Consider the following 25,554-nt stretch of genomic DNA (forward strand, 5'->3'; position numbering starts at 1 on the left):
CCAAGGGTCATAACCCTTTGACAAATTTCTATCTCCATGAATACTTGCATTGTGATCCATAGCAGTAGCAAAATTATATTTATGAAGCAGCCAAGATAAGTAATCATATGATTTGAGGGTCACTTCAAAACATGAGGAATTGTATTAAAGAATTGCAGCACTAGGAAGGTTGAGAACCATTGAGAAAGAGAAGGGAGAATCATATAATTATATTATATTATCGAAAAAATTTGAACAGGATTAAACAGGACCTGTGAAGTCAGTTTCAAATATGCCTAGGTTTCTATTTTTAAAGAGAATTCCACTGTTCTCAGTGTGTACCACAAGAATGAAGGCATTCTGAATGTTATATTACAAGTCACTTCAAAGCAAAGAAAACTTCACAGCATTAAATATCTATGCAGAGATCTTTGTCCTTGTCACTTTCTGGGACATAGCCTACTCCATGGGTATACATCCTTGCCATGCCTGAAGTTTTTTTTTTTTCTTTTTCTTTTTCTTTTTCTTGGAATAAAGAGATAGTTGGAATTTCTAGTAGCTGCAGGGTACCACAGGAGAGAATGTATGCATCTTCCTTTCCTGTGTTTTATTTATAACAATAAGGTTAAGAAATTTATTGGTATATTAATACAGCCCTTTATATTCTGTGCTGGTTTGAATATGCTAGGCCCTGAGAGTGGCACTTTTAGGAGGTGGGGCCTTGTAGGAGTAGTTGTGGCAATGTTGGAAAAGTGAATTACTGTGGGGTTGGGATTTGAGACTCCCTCCTAGACACATGTGAGATAGTCTTCTCTCGTTTGGCTTTGGAACAAGATGTAGAACTCTCAGCTCCTCCAGCACCATGCCTGCCTGGACATTGCCATGCTTCCTGCCTTGATGATAATGGACTGAACCTCTGATCCTGTAAGCTAGTTCCAATTAGGTTTTACCCTTTATAAGAGTTGTCTTGGTCATGGTGTCTCTTCATAGCAATGGAGACCATAACTAAGACATATAATATGAATACAGGAATGTAAATATTAAAAAAAAATTTAAACAACAATAAGTGAATATAGTTTTGTTTCACTTGGCATCTATTTAAGGCAGTATTTATAAAGACTTCAGTTAAATCAACATTTCCTTACTGTTTTGGTTATTTTTATGAAGTTGTCTACAATTAGATTATATAGACTATGAATCAGATATAATAGCAAAATCTATGGGGAAGTATATTCTAGAACAAAAACTCAACATAAATGCCAAAAAGGAAAATAGTGTGTACAGTCACAATTCAGAATATAAACTTTAGAGCAGACTGTTGGCATTTGCCTGTTACAGCAATTAGCTCTTGTGTCTATGGAACCGCATCTACTAAAAAGTGATGATTCATCCAAATAGATGATAGCCTTATTAGCATGATGAGAAGGCATAGCATAGAATTCTGTACCATCCTGACTCTCCTTGAGCCTCAGTGATTGACACTGAAGAGTTGTTATGTCTAAATCCATAAACATCAGGCTCTTAATACCCTTTTTAGCTATTGTCTGACTTTATAAATTATTTCAGAAAATATTAGCATCAAGTCCAAAGCTAGAGTCCTAGTCAAAGGACTAAACAGAAAACAATAAATATTGCAGGGGAGATATGATTTAATTATGCCTTTTTATATGTTTATGGTAATAGTTAACATAGTATAAATGACCACAGCTAGAGCTGGCCTTTGGTTCCTTTGTGGGTTCTTCTTTCTGCCACCCTCCCCTATCATTTTTCTTTCACCTTTTGAACCAACTAGATAATAGATGGAAAAAAAGGTAGAGAAGGAAGGAAAGAGATCCCTGAATAAAGTTAGGACTCAGACAGGGGGCAGTGTTATTGGTATATGACTTCCTGCTGAGTTCTTTGGGGCAAGTTTGATATTTGCCATCAGTATATCCAATTTCTTTTTATTATTTTATTATTATTATTATTATTTTTTGTGTGTGCACAACTACTTAATATGTCATGACCAACAGCAACCAACTGTAGGGAGTGGTTCTGATGGTTTGATCAGAAATCTGTGTGTGAACTCTGAAGGCCCTGTTCCTCAATTTTTTTTAAAGATTTGTTTAATTATTTTATGTATATGAGCAACTGTAGCTGTCTTCAGACACACTATAAGAGGGCATCGGATTCCATTAGAGATGGTTGTGAGCTACCCTGTGGTTGCTGGGATTTGAACTCAGGACCTCTGGAAGAGCAGTTGGTATTCTTGACCACTGAGCCACATCTCCACTTCCCCCAGTTGGTTCTTGATTGATCAATAAGGATGCCAGCAGCAAATAGCTGGGCAGAAGAGGTTAGACTTCCCAGTTATTGCAGGCAGACTAGGAAACACAGGAGGGGGAAAGGGAATTTTGCTGTTGCTTTGGAGGAAAAGAGAGTCACTAGCCATTTGAGATCTGGGGTGGAGTGGCCATTTGCTGTTTCCCAGGTGGGAGATTAGAAATGCAACTAAGCTAAGGGGAGATTTAGAGCGTTGAGCAAGGGGTAATGGAAAAGGCATACTCTAGTTGTGAGAGGATTAGACGAGCCCAGGCACTGAGGCATAAGGCAAGTTAAAAATGAGTTGTATGTGTGTGTGTGTGTGTGTGTGTGTGTGTTTGTTACATTCAGAGATCCAAGGGAACCAGGGCTCTGACTTGTAGAGTGGCCCACCCAGAGCTTAAAGTGGGGTAGTAGAAACTACACACTACAACCATCCAATAACCCACAACCAACAATCAACCAACAACTCACCATTCCTCTTGGGGCCTATTTTAGATAAGGTTTTACCACTGTGAACAGACACCATGACCAAGGCAACTCTTATAAGAATAGCATTTAATTGGGGCTGGCTTACAGGTTCAGAGGTTTAGTCCATTATCAAGGCAGGAGCATGGCAATGTCCGAGCAGACATGAGGCTGGAGGAGCTGAGAGTCCCACCTCTTGGTCCAAAGGCAGCTAGGAGAAGACTGGCTTCCAGGAAGCTAGGATGAGGGTCTTAAAGCCCACGCCCACAGTGACATATCTACTCCAATAAGGCCACACCTACTCCAACAAGGCCACAGTTCCTAATCGTGCCACCCCTGGGCCAAGTATATACAAAAATATCACTAGGCTCTAGCAATACCCTTTGAAAAGTCGCCAGGATTCTAAACATCACACAATTGCAGAAACTATCTGCAGCTGAGAAAATCATGTCTCTGCTAGAGCACGAAGCAAATCATAATCAGCTGCTCTGGACAATCTGATGCAGCTCCATATCACACCCATGGGATTAAAATGAAAACATATTCTTATACTAATATTTCTGTGTTTTTCAAAAAAACCAATATTCCAAAATTGTCACTACACACCACCATGTTTTCTTAAATATGTATGGTATCTTGAGTTTATTTATTGTTCCATGATGTTTGGATCTTTGTTCTTGATGAACAGAATGGAGCCTGTACATGGGAACACAGCAGGCCATTTCCTATTATCATGCTCAATGTGAAACCTGAATATTGTTTCAGATGTTCACACTCATATCTTCTAGTGTTCATCCTATAATATGCTAAGTTTGGGTGTGAACTAACAAAATAAATCTATAAAATTATAGGTAGAATTTGAGGGCAGGAACAAAAATGTTCAGAATAAGTTCCAAACTATGACAGCCTCTGTTAGAAACTCAGAAGCTTTCTTTAACATGAGGTTCTCAGCTCCAGAACTCAGGGTTCATTCCTAAGCTGGCATTGAAGGCATATTCTTGTGGAACAGTTACGTCCTATTTATGGGACAATCATTCTGTGCAGATAAAAGATAAATTTTACTCATTTTAGGTATATAATGAAGAATTTTTAGTTTATGTGTGAAAAATTTTAAGTTTTTTGTCAATCGATTTGAATTTTAGTGTTAAAACACTCTCTCTGTGCTAAAATTAAATTGTTCTCTTTAGTGCCAAAGTTATTTTTATAAATAATTTAAAGTGATAGTAAAGTTCAGTTGGTAAAAATGTAATTCTTTCATCCAACCACCCAAATAACTACCATTTTTAGTATTGACTAAATAGGAATTATTCCTGAGACAAAAAGGACACAGGAGTGAAGATGTAAGCCTTGCCTTCTCCCTGTATGACTATAAAGTGAGAGGCATTCATCAAATAATGTCTCATGCATGCACATAACACAGTCCACACTATACTAAATGCCATTAATGACAAGTAAATTGTGCAATTAGAACATTTTGTGATGATAGCTGTATAGTCTGGACAGTAATCAGAGGATGTCTAAATAGAGGTGACACTTTCACTGAACATGAAAGTGAAAGTGAAATGTTTAAATTAGACATAAGGAGGACGTGTAAGAAATAAGTAAATAAGAGAGGCATGAAGAATACTTTTGTATGAAGCTCTCAGTTATGTGCACAGAGCAGGACTATAGACAGTAAAAGTGATATATTTGGAAATGTTTTGGGAGGCAGACGAAATGCCAGATTATTCAGGGCTTTAAACAGAAGAATCAAGTGACCCATTTGAATTCTCCAGAAGAAAAGATCAGGCTGTCATGATTGTTCCCTGGGTAAAAAAATGTGCTGAGCAAGCCCAATGACCTTCAGTGTATTCCATCCCTGAACTACCATAAAAAAGTCAGATGCTGTGACCTTTTTGAATTCTGTGGTGAGATGAGGGACTGGGAGGAAGCCGAAGCCAGTTGGTCTGCAATATTCTGTGCAGAAACAAGACATATCCCGTGTCAACACAGTGGAAAGAGAACAGATTCTCAGAAGTCGTCTTCTGACTTCCACAAGGTCACTATTGACTATTGTATGTGTGTATGCAGGAGCATGTACACACACACACACACACACACACACACACACATCAATATACAATATTTAAGAAAGTAAATATCTTGGTAAAGTAAAAGGTGCTTTGTCTTCAGACTTTCTAATTCCAGCAATTTGATTCCATGTCTATACAGCATAATGTTCTAGAAGGAAATTCTTATTCCATGAGTAGATCAGAAGTTATGAATTTTTTCTAATGCCCAATGGCCAGTAGTGATAGAAACATAACTTTGTTTTTCTTTTTAAATGTCTTTACTGCTTCTCTGTGAATCTCACATCATGTACCCCAATCCCACTCATCTCCCCCTCCCCTTGTACCCTCCATCCACCTCTAACTTCAAACAGAGGAAAAGACCTCATTGTGGAAGCTACACAGTGTGCCACAGTGTGCTCCACGATATACTCTCTGTCCACACTTGCTTGCAAATGTTTATTGCAATGACCCCGTTGGTGTGGTACAAGGCCTCTGGCTTCTGCTACTCTCTCAGTACTGGAACTTCACGGAGACTCCTCTCGGATATCCTTAGTTTTGGATCTGTAGGATCTGCCTCTTCGTACACTTCAACAGTTCATTGATGAGGTATATCTTGGGGTAGGCCAATTCAAAGTCCTGGATCTGGGCCTGAGAAGTATCTGAGCTGGTCATGTCTTCAGGATTACTCACCAGCAACGCCCCCCACCCCACCCTAGCAACCAGGGCCAGCACTACCCTGTTGCCCAGGTGAGGTGCAGGGCCAGCTTTCCTGCACTCACCACCCCAGGGCCAGGTCTTGGGACTTCCACAGGGAGTGAAGGGAGAGCAGGTAGGAGGGTTTCACTCCCTCTTTCATACCACCATCCCTTGCTTGTATCTATGGGACTGATTCACCCACAACTTCACCACTTGTTTACAATGTGCAGGCCTGCGTTCTTGAGTACTGCAGCTGCCTAACGGCAGAGTCAGCTCTCCTGATCTCATACCTCCAGAGAGAGCTCTCCTAGAATGCCCAGGCTGGGGATGGGGCCAGTTCTTCACAGCAGTGAGACATCACCATGCTCCTGGCTGGCAGCCCAGACCAGGTACATCTCCTGGCCTTTGGTGGTAACAGAACTCTGCTGCTGCAGGGCCACAGCCCCAGGCATGGTTTGGGGTGGCAGCACAGGCTTGGATCCCACCATGGACCCCCGTGGCTTCACCAGTCACTCACATCAGGCTAGTCCTCACTATCCTTGAGTTTCCAGTTCTGTTCTTCTTCATTTTGTTGCTCTTTCTTTCACATCCTTCTGTTTCTCTTTCTCTTTCATTTTTTCACTATCTTCTTAGTGGTGCCCCAGGTCTCTGAGGAGTTTAAGGAGTGCTATGCCCCGTTCATGCATTATGGATCTGGACAGGGGTCATCTTGGGCACTGTCTGCCCACCCACACAGGCATGTGTCACATTGGACTGGCCTCTCAGGCTAGCTCCCTGTCAGAGCCCTATGCCAGCAGTCTGGTGGTCATGTAAGGGCTCATTCCTTTCCTGGCCTGCCCAAGGGGTGCCATGTGAGAGTGTTGTCTATCTCGGGCTCATTCTTACCCTTGGTCCATAGTCCCAGGCATGGTTCTTCTAGTCTCCGCTTGCTCCCTGTTCTGTGGCACCAGACTCGTGGTTGTCTCAGGCTCTAGCTCCCTATCCAGGCCCCCTTGTGGTTGTTTCAGGAGAACTCTTTTCAGTGAATGTTCATCTACTAAGCTACTAATTATTCAAATGTTCAAAGGTCAGAACACTAAGCATGAACAGAGCTTTTTTTCCTTCTGCCACCAACTGATCCACATGAGACAGAGCAGGCACACCCGCAACAACTTTAGGGGCATTAGAAGCGTCTTAATAGGAGTTTATTGCTCTCTATAGGCCACTGAGATCAGAAAGAGCCGATGATACTGTGATTAATCAGTTGTCATCTGAGTGGTCAATGTGGCAGTGGTAGCTTTACAGTGCCCAGGGTTCTTGGGTTATAGAAGGTGGAGAGGATTTCTTTGTCCCTGATGCTAGACAAATGATTATCATTAGGTGGCCAATTCTGATCACTCTCCCAGCTGGAGAACACCAGTGGAGTAGATCAGAGGATATTGTAGGAATAGAAAGGAAGACTTCCTTTTTGGGCCAGAGCAAGGCCATCAGAACCAAACCTGCACATAGTGGGAACAAGGGTCTTTTGGGCAACAATGGTCTCCTTTGTGTACTAAAATACAGTTCTTCTGAAAAGAATGTCCATATCTATTCTGTGATAATTCCTTTGGTTATTTTTTCACCTCATTATCTTTTTTCTCTCTCTGTAAATTACACGTTGTCTTATTTAGGATTTTATTGCTGTGAACAGACACCATGATGAAGGCAATTCTTATAAAGGAAAACATTTCATTGGGGCTGGCTTACAGTTTCAGAGATTCAGTCTATTATCTTCATGGCAGGAAACATGGTAGCAATCAGACAGACACAGTGCTAGAAGAGCTGAGAGTTTTACGTCTTGATCTGCAGGTAGCAGAAGAACACTCTCTCTCTCTCTCTCTCTCTCTTTCTCTCTCTCTCTCTCTCACACACACACACCTCACACACACACACACACACACACACACACACACACACACAACCACTCTCTGTGTCACACTGGGCATAACCTGATCATTTAAGACCCCAGATACCCAACACTACAGTGACGCACTTCCTCTAACAAGGCCATACCTCCTCCAATAAGGCCACAACTTCTAATACTGCCATACCGTATGGCCGAGCATTCAAATGCATGAATCTATGGGGGCCATATGTATTCAAGCCCCCCATTATGTTTTTTGTCATAATTTTCTTCTCTTCCTTCCAGCAGAATGATGATTAAAGACACCCACACCCTTTTAAAAAACATAATGGTAATACAGAACACAGGGAAGTGAATTTAAATGTTTGTTGTATTTACTAACTTTTAAAGTGTAATTTACTAATATCTAAAACTTCCAAAATGTTCATATGGCCCAATACTATTTTCAATATAAGTATTTAAGAATTAATGCTGAAAGAAAAGTGAAATTCAATATTTTTGTATCTCCACATGTCTTTTAAAAATTTCAAAATAAGCAGTGATTACAAATGCATTTTGCATGTATTTATACTAACTATAATCTATTTGCAATAAATAGAACTTACCTTTGGCAACATGCCTGTTCATTATGCTTTATTCTTTTGCTTTTAGAATGAGGATGAGCTTTTGGTTTGCATGGCAAATAATTTCTCAGGAATCACCCTGTTCTTATTTAGAGCTCTTGCATATCCAATGATTTGGTAGGTTCCTGAAATCTCTCAAAGCTTATGTGTTGGCTCCAGCCCAGTGTCCTTCAGAGGCTAAGTTAGAATAACCATTTCAAGTTTAATAGGAACATAGGGTTCTGTTGAGGAGAAATCTTGGTATTTTTCAGTCTAGAAAAAAGAAAGAAAGTTTTAAACAACAGCAGAGGGCTTTTGGATCTTTTGCTCTTATGGAGCAGGTAGGCTGACACAGGAGCACACACCCCTTTGGATGATGGTTAACTCTCCCTTGTTTATTCTGTTTGGGTTCCATCAGCTCTCTCAGTAATCCTTATTCTATAAGCTTTCACATATCCACCAGAATGTGAAAATCATTTAACCAGAAGAGACAATATTTAGAGTCTATTCCACCTGAAAAGCTCACTAACATCTGTTAGAGAGTCCTGTAATCACAAATTCTCAGTTACACATCTGTAAAATAAGATTTGTGGGTAAGGCATTAGAGAAAAAAATGAAATGGAACATGACTTATTACGAATCCTTCCCTATAAAATGTCAACTGACAGTTACCTGATGGTAATACACCGGTTCCATGGATGAAGCATCAAAGAAAACATCTAGTAATGCATTGTTATATTTAACTTTAGTGCCAACTTGGGTGGACTGAGTGATATGTGTGTAGCTGGCAAAGCACTATTTCTGGGGATGTTTCTGGAAGTGATCCCACAGGAGACTGGCTGGGAGTGTGGTGAAAAGAGTGGGCAAGATCCACTCTCGATGAGAGCAAGCACCATCTGATCAACTAGTTTCTAAGACAGAACAAAAGATAGAGGAATATGAAGTTTCGTTTTCTTCTGGAGCTTTGACAGCCCATTTCTCCCATCTTGATCACAAGGACCCCAATGATCTTTGGATGCTTGTACCTTCATCAGAGGGTCTCCTGGTTTTGAGGCCTTTTACTTTAGACAGGAAGGAAGTAATTATGTGGTTACAACTTACAGAGGCTTAAAGACTGGACCTGATTTATTTGTCCTGCATTTTTACTCTCAAAGTTACAGGTGGCAGGTTTGGAGACATCTTGGCTTCCATACATGCATGGTCCAATAAGTCCTCTCATGAATATCGTCTTTGTCTACTTTATATTACTTCTTTCTTGGTTTAGAACAGGAATACAGACACGGTTTGTCATTGTTAAGGGAATGGGTGGATACAGAATAAAGCAAAAGAAAACATCACCATGGTAGGCTTTTAGAAAGCTATGCCACTTTAGCAGTGAGAGAAGCTTAGAGTAGATTATTTTCTACTTTTTCACTCCAAATGTATGCTTTGAAATAATGAGTATGAGCTTGAATAGAAAATTATCCTTTACTTAGCTTGATACCACATTCAAATATTAGTTGGTTACTCCCAAAAGCTTGGTGCCCTCTTTACCTTATCAGGACACCACTGTAGATCGTAGATTTTGTGTCTGGCTTGGTGTTTATTTCTCCTTTGGTACCATACAGAGGACCGTGGTGAAGGCTGTTCATAGGCATGGGTTCAACTTCTTCACTGAGCTCTATAGGTGTTGTCTTCAGCAATGAGGACTTGCAAATAGTTGTGAAGGGAAACATGCTATCTTGGCTATAGATCAAGTTGTTTGAGGGTTTGCATGGGGCTCTTTGGCCAAAAACTCAATTAGATGTGACTCAATTCTGGTCCTGGAAGCTTCATTTGGAGAGAAGGGGTGGCAAGTTGAAACTTGGTCTCCCCTGTTATTCAGTATTTTCCTTTACATCCCCTTAACGTATGAGTATATATTTTATGAAGATTCTACTGTGTTAGGTTTCCACACTACACTTGAAACAGCCCTCAATTTTAACCGCCTCTTCCTGAATTCCTTCATCCTTCTCTTTTCTTCCTCCCTACTTGATCCTCCCGTTTCAGCTCCCCATCTGTTCTATTTCCCTTTCCTACCAACTCTTTCTGCAACCTTACCCTACCCCAGTCTCTTACTTCTATACTTAACTTTTGTGATTCTATAGATTGGAGCTTGGTTATCATTGGCTTAACAGTTAATATCCACGTATAAGTTACTACCACATTTGTCTTTCTGGATCTGGATTACCTCACTAAGGATGATCTTTTTCTAGTTCTATCAATTTACCTACAAATTTCATGATTCCATTTTTTAAAGTCTGAGTAATATTCTATTTTGTAAACGTAGCACATTTTCTTTACTCATTCATCCGTAGTAGGTTTTATAGCCCAGACTGAAAGGAAATTTTTATGTTTACTTATCTGTCTGTCTGTCTATCTATCTATCTATGTATCTTTCTTTCCTTCCTTCCTTTTTTTTTTTTGGTTTTTCGAGACAGGGTTTCTCTATGTAGCCCTGGCTATCCTGGAACTCACTCTGTAGAATAGGTTGGCCTCAAGCTCAGAAATCCACCTGCCTCTGCCTCCCAAGTGCTGGGATTAAAGGCGTGCGCCACCACTGCCCGGCTTTTTTTTAAAAATTTATTTAATTATTTATTATTATAAATAAGTACACTATAGCTGTCTTCAGATACACCAGAAGAGGGCGTCAAATCTCATTATGGGTGGTTGTGAGCCACCATGTGGTTGCTGGGATTTGAATTCAGGACCTTCAGAAGAATAGTCGGTGTTCTTACCTGCTAAGCCACATCACCAGCCCTCTTTCTTTTTTTCTTTCTTTCTTCCTTCCTTTCTTTCTATTTGTCTGTCTGTCTTTAACTTGATTTTTCTTATGTGAAGTAAAAGTGAATTTTTCATTCTGAATTTTCCTGTATTTATCTTTCTAAGACATATACAGGACTGTGGTAAAATTGCTGCCTTAAGGAAAACAATGAAATCTATACAGTCTCCCCAGAGGCCTGCCACAGACAAAGGAAAGCAAAAGTTTATTTAAGATCTTAAAGAAGGCTTCAAGACTGGTGTGATTTTAAAATGTTGTTGTTGTTGTTTTTGTTGTTGAATCATTTTTTTAAAATTCCAGATGGGGCAGTCTTGAGTCAGAAACATGGTTAGTGGAAGAGATGGGACACTGTCATTATGCTGCATAAATTCCCAGGCATTTTTACAACTTGATCTGTCCGAATATAGCAAGAAATCTGTTATTGTTCTCTTTAGAAATTAAGAAAGAGAGGAAATGAAGTGCCCTGCTTCATTGTTTTGGTGTCAAAAAGCATAAAGTGTTCTCAGTAAGTTGGATGACAAAGTGTGTGTAAAAAAACAGAACCATTGTGTTCTTTAAAGACATGAAATTCAGTACTGTACAGTCTGATGTAAATTTGAAATCCAAGCTTGTATGAACACAGTTAGGAGAACTGCAGGTTGACAGCTCCAAGCCTACATTTGATCCTCTGAATGCCTGGTCCAGTCAGCATCTAGAGAGACAAAGAGATTCGGCACTTCAGATATTCCAGCAACAACTATCACTTGTTAAGTGCACTGTCTCATAGATAATTTTAAAAGCTTTTGTATATAGAATTAAGTTCAAGATCGGAATGGTTAAGTTGATCTGCAATTTACATTTTTCAGAGGAACTTTAAAAAAATGTTAATGGATGGGACTGACTTCCTAAGTTTCTTTTCTAGTTGGTCTAAGAAGCAATAATTTTATATAAAAAATTTCCAACAAACAGTATATACAGGAAGAGTTGAGAGTTTGTAGTGAGCCCTAGACTGAATATTGGGAGAGCCTGCTGTGGTTTTGTCAAACTTTTGCTCTTCAAGCTTTCCTCTTAGGGTTTTGACATATATCAGTCTGGACCATAGGAGCTCAATGTCCCTAGACCTCAGTACACTTCCTGCTTTATGCCTAGTTTCAATCTGAGATATGATGAACTCAACTCTACAAAAACTGTGGATGTCTACAATGGGAATTGACAACTAGCAGTTAACATAATCACTAGTTTTATAGACTATTTTTCTCTCCATTCCAAATGAAAGAACTCTTTTCCTGGAAATGAATAGATTTGGAGGGAAGAATGATTGTCTATGAATCTGAGTCAAGGCTGGCTTCTGTCTTTTCCAAAACTGACTCCAGGTGCTGGAAATAGATTGGATTATTCTCTCCAGAGGGCACAGTTACTTCTACTGCTATTAATATCTGTGGAAAGTTGGTTATATTGACAGTGCAGTGGAAGCTTCTGTGATTACATTTATCAAGAAGAAGCATGAGTTGGACCGCTGGGGCAATGAATCAATTCAACCATATTTCGTAAAAACACTGAACAGAAGCAAACTGATTCTACATGTAAATTCTTCCCTTTGTTAAAGAAAGCAGGGAAATCTTTACAGCTTCTAGGGAATTGGGTGGTTTCTTTTAAGTATGTGCCACCACTTGAAAGGCTTAACATTTTGAGACCTCGTGGATTTATAATCTATGTAGTATTCTGACCATATTTTGGGATCTATTAAGGCTGTCTTGGTGTTCATTCAGTAGGGAATCAGAACTGAGAATCAGAACTGTTGAAATATCTATGGAAAGATAAAATCTGAGGGAGTACTGATTACTGCTTGCTCTCAACTAAGCAAATTTACTTTTGGCAAAGCTGTGGTGGTTTCGGGAGAAAGCTGCATGTGCATGCTTGTGCTCCTGTGTGTGTGTGTGTGTGTGTGTGTGTGTGTGTGTGTGTGTGTGTCTATGTATGTGTATGTGTGACTTTGCATGAGAATATCTTTTTTTAAATGTATCACTTGTTTCTATGCTTATCTTAAGGATAAATTTAATGTTAAAACTTGAGAGAAAATATAAATAAATAAGTAAATAGTTACTGCATGATAAAAAAGTTCAATGAATCTTAGTGGAAATACAAAGATGAAGAATCCTAAAGGTTCATCATTAGCTAGCGGTGAGACTAGCTTGTAAGGAGCAGAACTTTTGTGCAGTCTTTTAAAGACTTTGGAAGAAATCGTCTGTTAGAAATGTTAACTCTTCCTAAAGATGCTGAAACGTGTGTAAATACTTTAAGGAATTATCAGAAATTCTATAATTCTTTTGAAAACAAGATCAGGACACTGAAAATGCATTATATTTAGAAATATGTGGCATTTGGTATAAGCAACAGTGTAGGATCATATGCTATAATTACTTTTTATAATTAAACAAAATTGAAACATATTCACATTATTTGTATTCAAGATTACAAAAATGAATATTGAAAAGTAAAAGAAACATAGACACAAGAACTTAATCTGAAGGGCGGGAGAGGAGGCTCCGTGGGTATGAGGACCTGCTCTATTAGAAGACTGAGTTCAGTTGCCGCACCCATGAAACACAGTTCACAATTGTCTGTGACTCCACTTCCACGGGATCTGACAGCCTCTTCAGGCCTCTGGGGACACCTGCACTCATGTGCACAATACTTCACAGACACTCAAGCATGTGTGTGGTAAATAGCTCATAAAAAGAAAATCTAGGCTCAGTGGTGGCTCAGTGGTTAAAAGCACTGACTGCTCTTCCGAAGGTCCTGAGTTCAAATTTCAGCAACCACATGGTGGCTCACGACCATATGTAATGAGATCTGATGCCCTCTCCTGGTGCGTCTAAAGACAGCTACAGTGTACTTACATATAATAATAAATAAATCTTTGGGTGGAAGCAAGCAGGGCTGGAGCGAGCAGAGGTCCTGAATTCAATTCCCAGCAACTACATGATGGCTCACAACCATCTGTACAGTTACAGTGTAACTCATATACATAAAAAAATAAATAAATCTTTAAAAAAATGGGCAGTGGTGGCGCACGCCTTTAATCCCAGCACTTGGGAGGCAGAGGCAGGCAGATTTCTGAGTTCGAGGCCAGCCTGGTCTAAAAAGTGAGTTCCAGGATAGCCAAGGCTATACAGAGAAACCCTGTCTCTAAAAACCAAAGATAAATAAATAAATAAATAAATAAATAAATAAATAAATACAGTCTCTTTACTATGAAAGTTAAATCTCTCCTGTAAAATCAAATCCTTACAAGTGAATAAATCTCACTTTTTAAAAAAAAAAAAAAAAAAAGAAACTCTAAAAGCAGAACTAATGAAATACCATTACTATTACAAACATTAAGAAAAAGCCACACTGCTGGTGAAATTTGTGAATTTAAGTATGATTTCTTTTAGGAACATAAACAGAAAAACCTCTGAGAATATTGATAGGAAATTTTTAGGAAAAATTCTGAAATTAGGAATTTTATGTAAGGAGGAGAACAAAACTCAAAAGGCATGGACAAAATAAAATAAATAAATAGAATAAACATGAAAGCATGTTTCATGTTTAAGCAAGCATCATGAGAGTGAACATAGAAATAATAAGGGAGGCACAAGGATTTAGCGGAGTACTATGCAACATCAAGCAGACAACCAATAATTTGGAGATGTGAGTCTAAGTCTCATCCTGTTAAGGGGGAAATCAGTAATTTTAAAGATAAGGAAGTCAGTATACACAGGTAGAAAGATTAGTAAGTTATATAAATGAATAGCTATATACAGTCACACACACCTTCCCTAGGTGGACTGAGACACTTTCTAAGGATGGAAATGAATGAAGAGCATGATGGGAAAATAATTAAATGCGAACAAAAGGCCTGAGATTGTCTTCTTCACGGTCCATTTCAGCCGGGGTAAGGAGGCCTCTATCTCATGCTAATAGAATTAGTGTACGAGAGAACATAAATGAAATTAAACTTCAATTAGTCTCTCTCCCAGCTTTAGCATAATTAACCCCACATCTGATTTAATGTGTATAAATAACAAACCATCAATCAATTCGGCTTTCTCTAGTGTTACTTAAGGTCCATGCAGTTCCTCCCAGGAGCTTCTGGTCAAGGCTTGGAGCTCAGAATACTGGAAATGTTTTAAAAATTATCTTTCAGGAAGTTTAGGACTATGTGTATTTGTTTATAAGAGTGACCAAATATTTTCCTTAAGCAAGCTGAATATCATATTGTTTATAATTAAAAAAAAACCCTATGTCTGTATTACATACATGACAAGAAAAACATGGGTTATCATTAAGAATTTCAGGTGAAAGCAAACTGGTATTTTCAGTTCAAAAATTAAAGAATAATAAAAAAGTAGACACTTTCCATTTTTAATTTTACTTTTTGGATTTATTTATTTTATTGTGTGTGTGAGGGTTTTGCCCGCATGTCTGAATATATGCATGTGAACCACATTCATGTCTGGTAGAGGCACCAGGAGATCAGAAGGAGATGTTGGATCCTCTGGAACTGAAGTAATGATTGTTGTAGATATGTTAATGTTGGGATTTTAACCCAGGTCCTCAACAACATGGGCTCTGAACCATGGAGCCACCACCTCAGATTCTTTATTTTCTAACCTAAATCTATATTTACAATTCCAATGTAATCCAGTAAATTCAAGTTAGTTTTGTGATTTTCTTTTTCTTGAGAAAAGACTAAGGAGATTTTTGTTTTGTTTTGTTTTGAGAAGATGTCTCTCTACATAGTTCTGGCAATCCTGGGAACTCACTAATGTAGACCTGGCTGGCCTCAAACTAACGGCAATTGTTTTACCCCTGTCTCCAGAGTACTGAGAATAAAGGTGTGCACTACAATGCCTTGCCAAAGGCACTTTCTTATGGTACTACAATGATTAACTTTATCAAGAAGATTGTTTTGACTAAACCAAGGCACATGCAGACAACTGTCAAGTAGTTTTGTAAATATGCCTTATAAGAGGTTTCTTAACAAAATTAGCATTTAGAATAGACAACGCAGTTCACTCACTAGTGTGGATTGGCACCAACCCCCAGAGACCCCAAGTAAAACTGGGGCTTGTTTATTTTCCTCACATGGAACATCCTTCTCCTGCCACCAGACTCTGCAGACTAACGTGTTTGTTACAAGGACTAGACCTTCATGCTTTAGTAAGTTATCTTTCTCTTTAATCTGGAGCTAGGTTTCATACAGAAGACTAAATGACTTCTCAAACTACTTAATAATATGAGCTAGTCTTTCATAAGAAATATCTATTTTTATCTCTCAATACATTGACCAATTGTTTTATTTATTTATTTACTTGTTTATTTATTTGCTTATTTATAGAAAACTCTGTATTAGTTGATATTCCCTGTCACTGTGTACAACCATCAAAACTTTTGGCAAGCCATCCAAAGCAACTGTCTTCAACCATGGAGTAATAAGGTCTCTTCCTTTCTTTCTTTCTTCCTCTTTCTTTCTTTCTTTCTTTCTTTCTTTCTTTCTTTCTTTCTTTCTTTCTTTCTTTCTTTCTTTCTTTCTCTCTTTCTTCCTTTCTTTCTTTTTTTCCCCTTTCCAGATCTCCCTTTCAGAAGCCCCCTATTCCATGTCCCCTCCCCATGTCTCTATGAGGGTGCTCCCCCACCCACCAGCCCACTCCCATCTTCCCACCCTGACATTTCTCTACATTGGGGCATCGAACACCCTCAGGTCCAACGGCCTCAGGTCCAGTGGCCTCCTCCTCGCAGGAGGACACTTTCAGTGATAAAATTAAGAAAGATTGTCAAGAAAATGATAGCAAAGCATTTGGATGAGCATGAAGTTCTTCTCTGTCTGAGATCCTATGTGACTGCACAGGAGGAAAGCCTGTTGGACTGGCTTATCAGTTATGAGATCAAACTGTTTCAAAGACTAACCCAGTCCTAATGTAAAACTGCACAGAAATCAGGCTCAAATGAAGTGAGTGGCTTTGCAAATGATAGCAAAGTGCAACATTGATTTTACTTTACTTTTTGTACACTTAATATCAAACACCAAGCATCACCAGTACCCAGCAGTCATTGTTACTACATGGTATCACCAGCTCAAATTCCAATATTCATGCCAGGGAAACAGTTAAAACACAAAATTAATAGCAATTAATATACAAAAATTAACATGAGTAGATGTGGGAAAATAGGAAAATATGGCCAGTGACTGTGAAAATATATTGGTTAGACAGATTGAATAACAAGTAGAATTAGTGAGTAAGACTATGTAGAAATTATTTAAACAGAAAAGGACTAATAAAAATGTAAATTGGAGAATGACTGAAGAAGACCCCTGATGTTGATATCTGGCTTCCACATACACACCCACAGCTGTGCACATCCATGTACTTGAACATGTACACAAAAAAAGGACACATACCTATGTTTTTGCCAATTACCTTTCTGTAAATGTCTATCCAAGATAAATAGATATTAGTATCTTTAAGAAAAAAGTTGTGGGGCTAGAGAGATGATTCAGGGATTAAGAGCACTGCTCTTCCAGAGGTCCTGAGTTCAACTCCCAGCAACCACAAGGTGGCTTACAACAGTCTGAAATGGGATCTGATGCCCTCCTCTGGTGTGTCTGAAGACAGCTATAGTGTACTTATATGCATACAATAAATAAGTTGTTCTTTAAAAAAAAGAAGGAAAAAAGTTGTTCATGAATGTTCCTAGAATCTTCATGCACATATCTAAAACCAATTACCCCAAAATACCCTTTATCAAAGGAAAATTAACATTTTCTGAATATATAGAACAGAATAGCAGTCAACAATATTGAATTAACTGATATATCAACGTATATGATCATCATCATCAAAACATTAAAAAAATTAAAAACAAAAAAATAAATACTGAGTAATTTTATGTATTTGAAATCCCAGAATAAATGACAATACTGTAGCTTGAAACAGTTTTAAGAGTAGTTGTTTCTTGTAGGGGAAACTCTGCTGCTAAAGTCAAAGTCATATATTACCAGAAAGCCCCAAGCTTGGTACAAAATGAGGGACTCCGTTTGCCAACAGTGCTTGTCTGGGAGCTTGAAATCCCCACACCCTCTACCTTTGGAATATCACAAAGCCTTGGTGAGATTACAGGTTCCCCTTTCTTTCTCCAGGTAGGAATCCTGTTCAGCTAGCTCCTGGAGAGTCCTGGAATGCCTCCCCCTGCTAATGAGGCACCTCATTACCTTAGCCTTCAGCCAATGACCTTTGCCCAGCCTGGGTATTCCTGCCCACTTCCCTCAAACTATATAACCCCGATTCACTCTGAATAATGTTTATCTGCCTTCTCAAAGCTGATCCGGGAGTGTTGTCATTTCTGTTTGTACTCATAAGCTGTCCAAAACATTGTTCATTAACTCTGTACTCTTCATCCTTGTGGGCCAGTGACCAATGATCCCCGGGGAGAAGGGAGGATTACAGCTCTTCTCATGGTTTGATCATTTATGAATAACCTCAAGGGGAACTTCTAGGAAGAAAGAAATGTAACAGACAGTTTAATTTAAAAAATCCTGCTGCCACCATCCCCCACCATAATCATTATGGTCACATTAAGAAATGGACAGTGAAATGAAGGAAAGTCAAATATAGATCATTTTAGCAATGAGTGGAAGGATGAACTGAAATTTGTGATTTTTTTTATTTATTGTGGGCGTGTTTAAAGTGTTTGCAATAAAATATAAAATGACAAGCTAAACATTTTAATATTCTTAAAAGAGGGCAAAGGAGACTTGGAATCAGTCTCAAGTGTGGAAGCAAATCTGCCTGCAGACATAATACAAACACCAGTGCCAAACGTTGGTCTGAGCAATCACTCGTGTGTCTTTTATCCTACTTCTACTTATGAGAATAACTCATAAAACCAATAATTTACCCCAGCTGCACATGCTGTTTCTTAGTATAGGTGTTCATTGTAAAATAAATTTTATTTCCTAACTGTTGAGCAAAACCCGATTGTTAAAAATATGAAGGAAGCTTAGAAGTTGGATTTTTCCCAAACATATTTCTTGTTTTACAAAAAGTAGCTATTTGTTCTAAACACAAATGATCATATTTCTCTTCTTATATATTACAAATCACAAGAGTAAGGCAAACATATCTAGTATTATTTTGAAAGAAAAAATTATATTTTTTTTGTGTACCAATGTCAAATTATGAAATCCAGAGGGTCAAGGTTATAAAATGTTCTTGACACAGTAAAACAACTAATCATGCCTCTTGAATGAATGTTCTGGAACATCATACTAGTTTAATATAGCTGGCATTAACTGTCACATTAAGAAGCTGAACTGATCACATTTTATGACATCAGCTATCAGTAGTTACTTCAATGGGAAAGCAATAAAATAGAATTAAATGCATCTCATGGCTTATTTTGAAAAATATCATATCCACATGGCAGTGTTAGGAAAGTAGTGTGTAAAAAGGATGATGAGAAACATGACTTGCTGCTTTGTGTGTTTTCCTTTTTATTGAGAGCACAGATGTACTGAATAAGGATGGTAGATTTTTACTTTTACAATAGAATTTAGTGAAAATAATAGGACATTACTTTGAAATTTTTCTTATTATAGAAAAAAATTAAAATAATCCATGGGATAGCATTAGACTTCTGTCAAAATAAAAAAAAAGAAGAACCTGCTAATATAAATCTTTAAGTTATTTTGAAAATGTGAAGAAAAAGAATTTTTTCTAACCCATCTATAAGACAAACATTACTAGAATAAGTGCCAGACAATGTCACAAAGTACAAGGAAGCCACAGGGCTTTAGGATGAGCTACCTCAAATTATTAATTAGACTGATTTCTAATAATTAAATTTATAATGGGAAATACAATTTGTTTTAATGAGAGGAAACCATATTTTTAGGAGACTCAAATATTGTCAATAATGGGTCAGGGTTGGGCTCATACAGACACCCCCACTACCTAAGGCTGAAACACTGGCTATTGCTAGATTCTGAGCCGGAAACAAACATTGTCTTTGTTTTTGTATGTAAAGGTGAACCCATATTTTAAAAAACATATTAACTGTATACTTTAAAATAATACATCACTACTAGTATTTTTTAAATGAACACAAATAGATAAAGTCTTTTTGTTTCTTTGTTTGTTTTGTTTTTAGTAGAGCTTAAAATCTTGGCTCTTACTGTGGTACAAGCCCAAAATAAGAACAATTTTTAGATATTGAAGTTCATAGTAACAAGGCTGTACTTCAATAACCCTCACATCACCAAAAGATTCTACCTCCATCGTAGCTAAGCTAATAGTTGACAGTTCTTCTGTACCAAGAAATGAATTATAGGAATGATTTTTGGATACTGATTTCATGCTATGGTCAAAGCTATTGACTTGAGTTAGTGTCTTCATTCTCATCCCACAGGGAACATGTTACACCCATTTAAGAAATGGTGTGTGTATTAAGATGGTCTCTCTCCATAAAGTCATTCACCAACTGTTTCAATGAACAATGGTTCTGCTTGAAGGGTGGCTTAAAATCTTGGCTCTTACTGTGGTACAAGCCCAAAGGGTGACACAGACATTAGCTGAGGGTAAGAATCTGGTTCATTGACTGTGATGATTTTGAAAAGCATTCATCTCAGAGAAAAAGTAACTTATAAAGTCCTCTTCCTCAAACTTGATACAATAGTTACAAAAATCAAGCAAAGCATTCACTCTTTGTTGTTCTGTTACAAGTCACCCCCCCAAGTTAATTGTCTACATTTCTTTTGGCTGTATAAATACATTTGAAATATGTAAGCTGTTCTGAAAACCATAGTATAGTGTAAAAACATAAAATAAACAATGCAACTAATAGAGAGGCTGAGATAGGAGAATCCTGATTTTAAGATCATTATGTTGTACACAGCAAGACACTGTCAAGTACAAACAAGAAGAAAATGTATATGGATTGTACAATATTGGACCTCAATTTCTCCAATTATCAAATTAGAAAGACCAATGGATGACAGCCAACAAATTTCTAATTCCTCATATTTTTGGATTTCAATCGAATAGGATATGTTGATAATGTTAATCTTCATATTAAGATATTAAGAAAAAACAAATTGTTACTTCCTGTTATTTTTGTTGTTAGAGGTGGAATTAGGTTTGTGTGGGTTTGTTGAAAGATTACTTTCTTGCTTCTTCTAGGGTGTAGTTTTGCTCCTTATGTTGATGTTTTTCATCTATTATCCTTTATAGGGCTGGCTTTGTGGAAAGATATTGTGTAAATTTGGTTTTGTCATGGGCTATCTTGTTTTCTCCATCTATGGTAATTGAGAGTTTTTCTGGGTATAATAGCCTGGGCTGGCATTTGTGTTCTCTTACGGTCTATATGACATCTGTCCAGAATCTTCTAGCTTTCATAGTTTCTGGTGAGAAGTCTGGTGTAGTTCTGATAGGTCTGCCTTTACATGTTACTTGACCTTTTTCCCTTACTGCTTTTAAAATACTTTCCTTGTTTAATCCATTTGATGTTTTGATTATTATGTGATGGGAGGAATTTCTTTTCTGGTCCAGTCTATTTGGAGTTCTGTAGGCTTCCTGTATGTTCATGGGGATCTCTTTTTTTAGGTTAGAGAAGTTTTCTTCTATAATTTTGTTGAAGATATTTACTGGACCTTTAAGTTGGGAGTCTTCACTCTCTTCTATACCTATTATCCTTAGGTTTGGTCTTTTCCTGGATGTTTTGGGTTAGGATCTTTTTGCTTTTTACATTTTCTTTGACTGTTGTGTCAGTGTTTTCTATGGTGTCTTCTGCCCCTGAGATTCTCTCTTCTGTCTCTTGTATTCTGTTGGTGATGCTTGCATCTTTGACTCCTGATTTCTTTCCTAAGTTTTCTATCTCCAGGGTTGTCTCTCTTTCTGATTTCTTTATTTCTTCTATTTTCACTTTTAGATTCTGGATGGTTTTGCTCATTTTCTTCACCTGTTTGATTGTGTTTTCTTGTAGTTCTTTAAGGAACAAAAGTGTTTCCTCTTTAAGAGTTTCTAACTGTTTACCTGTGTTCTCCTGTATTTCTTTGACAGAGTTATTTATGTCCTCCTTAAATCCTGTACCATCATCATGAGAAGTGATTTTAGATCTGAATCTTACTTTTCTGGTGTGATGGTGTGTCCAGGAATTGCTATGGTGGGAGAATTGGGTTTGATAATGCCAAGTAACCTTGGTTTCTGTTGCTTATGTTCTTAAGGTTGCCTCCCACCATCTGTTATCTCTAGTGCTACCTGACCTGTCTAAATCCAACTGGTGCTTGTCCTTCCTGTGATCCTGGTTGTGTCAGAATTCCTCAGAGCCAAGCTGTCTCTGTGATCCTGTGATTCCGGGATCCTGTGATCCTGGGACTGTTAGACTGTCCTGGGAGTTGAGTTTCCTCTGAGTGTTGTGCGGAATTTGCACCCAAGGTCTGCTTAGGACACAGGCCCAGACAGACCAAAAACAACTAGTGCCACTGGGCTGGAGGACTTCCTGTGTGCTTGGGTCCTGCTGGTCCCAGTTACTCCAGGTGTTGGTGCAGATATTTTGTCCTCCTCATTTCTGATCCTCTGATCCTGGGTGTGTCAGAGTACCTGGGAGTGGAGCTTTCTCTCTGTGTTGTGGGACTGACTACAAAATTTGCACCCAAGGCCTGCTCAGGGCACCAGCCAAGACAGATCAGAAGGAACCTGTGCCACTGGGCTGGCAGATTTCCTGTATGCCTGGGTCCTGGTAGTACTAGTTGCTCATAGTGTTGGGACAGATGTTGTGTCCTTCTTACCTCTGATTCTCTGATTGAACCCACGTTTTGAATATAATATTTTTACTTATTCTTTGAGAATTTTATACATATACATGATATTCATTATTTCTGACTACATCATATCTGGGAAATGGATACAACCTAGATGTCTATCCATGGATAATAAAATGGTACACAATAGACTTCTACTCAGTTGTAAATTTTCAGGTAATTTGCTGAATTGGAAGTGATCAGACTGTATGAGGTTCTTTGCCATCAGTGATCAGAGTTTCTAATGTGTAGATTTGTGTCTTTGCCTTGAAGTAGCTGTAGAAGGGAGAATGAGGCCTGGGAAAATGGGCCAGAGCACAATGCAGAGGACATGAAGAAGGAAAAGGGGATGAATAATGGGGTCCTTACATAAAAAGGGGTGATAGAGCATGGCTTCAGAGAAGAGATAAATAATAGTTTGGAAAAAGCAATAATATGAAAACCTACTATTTTATAAGCATCTCAAAACATCCATATGTAAATGCATTTCTGTTGAAATAATTTCCCTTGATTTTTTGCCAGGATATATCACTTTTATTCCAGGAATCATAGTCTTCACACATGTCACTCATGTCCTGCTGCCTTTAATGCCAACTGACATCACCCTCAGAAGTTTCTAGATAATGTCCTAAAATGCATTTCTTTTTTTTAATTGGATATTTTATTTATTTACATTTCAAATATTATCCCCTTTCCTGGTTTCCCCTCTGCAAACCTCCTATCCCATCCCCCATTACCCTGCTTCTATAAGGGTGCTAAAATGCATTTATTAAGCCAACATTCCTCTTGAAACATTAGGAACAAGAGCTTAACATTTTTTAAAAACATTTTAAATAAATGAAGTTCAAACATTACAAGAGAATTCAGTATGATAAATTGTTATTCTCAATGAAAATATGGTAAACCTTCAATTTAGCTAGGTGACTATAACTTATAAGTTCACTTTCCTTTTAAATAATATTTAGTTCAGTATGGAAATACATAGAACATTCTTAGTACATATCATGTATAAACATTTATTTTAAAGTTTTAATTTTTATTATTATTCAAATTATTTTGTATGTCTTTCCACGTGTGTATGAGCATATGTCTTCTGGTGCTGTGGAGGCCAAAATAAAGTAGCTGGAGTTACAGGTGTTTGTGAGCAGCTTGATGTGGTAGCTGGGAATTGGATTCTTGTCTTCTGAAAGAGAACCTAGTGCTCTTAACCAGTAAAACATTTTTACAGCTCCATACGAAAGTCTTTCAAAAGAATGTAAATTGCTTGACACCGTAAGTTGCTGTTTATTTCTCTTTGTGACTACTCTGCTAAACAATAAAAATGACAAATTAAAAGATGGAGACAAATAGGCATTGGGAAATTGCAGTGATGGGTAAGTAGATTTTAGAATGGACATCTTGCAGTCGTGCTAAGGAAAAGCCTTGAACAATCAGTTCCTTGCCGTTTCTCTAGCCAAGGGTCTTCAAGCAGTTTAACACTGTTCCTGCATTCTGAAATGGTGCCTGATGTTGGCAGCATCCAAACCTGAAAGCCATCATGGCACTGGCTGTAGTCATAGTTTACTTAGAGATTCAGAGTCAAGGGATGCTGAGCACCCTCTCTGGCGATCAGGAGTCAATAAATAGACTTGCATGTCTATGAAGTCTTCTGGTCTAGCGTGGACACCAAAGCTTAAGACAAGGAGGTTCTCATAAGATCTTTAATATATTTTTGATGAATTTTGATGTTTGAAATTCTTCATATATGACCCAAAGAAATTGTCCATTTTAACCATTCCTAAGAGTTATCCCCTTTAAAACATCTTGACATAAAATTAGAGATACCTAGGAAAGAGCTGGCTGAGCATATGGGTCAGTAACTCAGGAACATTAGAAAATGTCTATGTGCTTAGGTTACTGGGCAAAATAAATTCCCAAGCCAGTCAACTGTTTGAAATTCTCATCACCACACTCAGTGACCACAGTTTCCTACAGAGTAGAAGAATTAAGTTGAATGACTACCAGACTTTAATGCAGATGCTGTGTTTTGTTCCAGCTGACATGTTTTTCTCTGTCATACACATTACAGTTTTAGAGAAGTAGGTATCGTGTGTTAAAGGGATATGGTATAAAAATAATTTATTTTGAGATATTTTGGAGGGCTTTTCTCAAAAGGTAATGTAAAAATTGGACTTGAAAAATGAGTGAAAGTTAATCGGTGGGGGAAAAAACAGTAGATGTGATTGAAATGCCATGCAATTTAGTTATTTAAAAAATAGGAAACAGATGTGATATCAGAGTGATGTGTAGACACCACGTGGATTATTTTGTGAGGTGTGATAGGATTTTATAAATATTTTAGAGCAATAAATCTATGAGGAAATAAAGTCACCAGGATGAAGTTCAAAGAAACTTCACCCTGGATTTTGCATTGAAGAGAGTACAAGTAGGAAACTCTCAGAAAATGCAATCAGAATAGTACTGAAGTAGACAGGATAATGAAGCTTGGTTGAAGTTGGTGACAGGGAAGAATAGAGAAAAGGGAATAGAGAAATTATATAGGAGTAGAACTAATAAGATGTGATCACTGGATAAACGGTTCATGTTCGCTAACTCAAGCTAATGTGTGGGACACCGTCACTGAGAATTGTAGGAAAATTAGGAAGAGACTGGTTAGCACAGACTGGTTAGCACATGTTTGTGTGATTTGGATGGCCTCTGGCATACCAAAGTGGAGCTGTCAACTGCTAAGTACATATGCACTTAAGTCATGAACAAAGTTATAAACATCATAGAACATGATGTGAATGAAAGAAGTATTCTGTATATCTAGTTAATTGTTAACATTGTGTTACACTAATGGCCTGATTCACCGTAAGAGTTGGAGAAGTATTAGAGTGCCTTCACAGTTCATCATATCTCACATACATAGTCATGGTTAACACACACACACACACAGAGAGAGAGAGAGAGAGAGA

At 37.9% G+C, this 25,554-nt stretch overlaps 1 non-coding gene across 1 annotated transcript; it reads right to left on the reverse strand.

Annotated features, from left to right (window-relative positions):
• Positions 1 to 6,527: 6,527 nt before the first annotated feature.
• On the reverse strand, positions 6,528 to 6,659 carry LOC116086721. The gene has a single exon (XR_004117086.1). It is a non-coding gene; the product is annotated as a small nucleolar RNA SNORA17 (small nucleolar RNA).
• Between the last annotated feature and the right edge of the window lie 18,895 nt (positions 6,660 to 25,554).

Source organism: Mastomys coucha, unplaced genomic scaffold (genome assembly GCF_008632895.1).
Source record: "Mastomys coucha isolate ucsf_1 unplaced genomic scaffold, UCSF_Mcou_1 pScaffold12, whole genome shotgun sequence".
NCBI lineage: Eukaryota > Metazoa > Chordata > Mammalia > Rodentia > Muridae > Mastomys > Mastomys coucha.